The sequence below is a fragment of the Mus pahari genome, chromosome 10 (assembly GCF_900095145.1).
Source record: "Mus pahari chromosome 10, PAHARI_EIJ_v1.1, whole genome shotgun sequence".
Classification (NCBI taxonomy): domain Eukaryota; kingdom Metazoa; phylum Chordata; class Mammalia; order Rodentia; family Muridae; genus Mus; species Mus pahari.
Genome location: NC_034599.1, coordinates 32,669,010 through 32,670,611, shown reverse-complemented (window position 1 = coordinate 32,670,611; position 1,602 = coordinate 32,669,010). Strand labels below are relative to the sequence as shown.

The 1,602-nt window shown below is 38.7% G+C and overlaps 1 pseudogene; it reads right to left on the bottom strand.

Moving 5' to 3' along the window:
• Positions 1 to 946, bottom strand: LOC110328303 (annotated as a pseudogene).
• Between the last annotated feature and the right edge of the window lie 656 nt (positions 947 to 1,602).

The following is a 1,602-nucleotide window of genomic DNA, read 5'->3' as shown; positions in this document are numbered from 1 at the left end:
TTAGGCAAACAGACCTTTTTTCAAAGTTTTTCACATTGCAATGTGGACATCCTTATTTCTAAAACTGTAGATAAAAGGATTTAACATTGGGCCTACAATGGTATAAAAGATGGTAGATATTTTGTCATCATCCACAGATGTACTAGAAGGCTTAAGATACATGAATGCTAAAGATCCAAAGAAAATAGAAACAGCTATTACATGAGAGCCACAGGTACTGAAGGCTTTTGACCTACCCTCTGCAGAATGGATGCTGAGGATGTTGGAAAGGATCAAGGTATAAGAAATAAAGATAGTCAGAATGGGCACTGTTACATTAAAACCCACAATAATGAAAACCACCAGCTCATTGATGGAAGTGCTTATGAAAGAGAGCTTCAGAAGGGGGGGGGGTATATCACACATGTAGTGATTGATTATGTTGCCATCACAGAAGGTGAGTCTCAGCATGCAAATGATGTGTGCCACAGCACCCACAGACCCCATCACAACCAAACACATATTCATGAAGTGGCAGATCTGATGAGACATGGTGACCTGGTAAAGCAGGGGCTTACAAATGGCAGCATATCTGTCATAGGCCATTGCTGTCAAAATGTAGCATTCATCAATAACAAAGAAGGCAAAAAGCGAGTTGAGTCATGCACTCAGCATGAGAGATGATGTTCTGTGTCACAAAATTCACTAACATTTTTGGGGTTATGACAGAGGAGTAGCAGAAATCAACAAAGGAAAGGTTGAAGAGAAAGTAGTACATGGGTGTGTGCAGGTGAGGATTCAAAGCAATCAGAACAATCAAGCCCAGGTTCCCCACCATGGAGATCACTTAGATTCCCAAAAAGAGGAAGAAGAGAGGCAGCTGGAGCTCCAGTTGCTGTGTCAAGCCCAACAGGATAAATTCTTTCACCGAAGAGTCATTTCCAAAACCCATTGTTTCTTAGGTCATATCTGTAAGAACAGTAAAACTAATAACATTAAAAAGAAATCCCAGCCTTCTTCAACATTCCACATTAACATGAGATTAAGAACCAGAATAGAAGAATAAAAATATTATATTTTTATGCATTTGCTGTTCATATCTTATGGGAACTGCAGTACAGAAACAACCATAAATATGTTGAAACCATTTCTTAAGGAATAATATTCACAGATGCAGTGGCCATATTTTGCCTCTGGACTATCTCAGTTCTACTTCTACCTTAACATCCTACCTCCTACTTCTGGTTTAGTGTTAATCTTAAAAGAGAAGAGAAAAGGAACATCAAAGGCTCACTGTATTGTTCAGAGATAGTTATGTGGAAAGAAAAATCATGCATCCAATTCAATATTTACCTTTGTATATGTGATCTCAGAACTGACCTTACTGACTCTTCTGTACTCNCACAAAAGGGCAAGTACGAGTGACATGGATGAACTGTAAAGGTGTATAGCCCAGGTTACCAAAATGACAAAATACCACCCTCCCCCCCCACCCCCCAAAAAAGCTACTATTTTCTTCTTATTGGTTTGGCTTTTTGGTGGTGAGGAAAATTAATTTTGAAAATTTAATCAAGAGCCATCTTTCCTCCAGTTCTGAAAAGCCATATTTCTAGATCATAATTT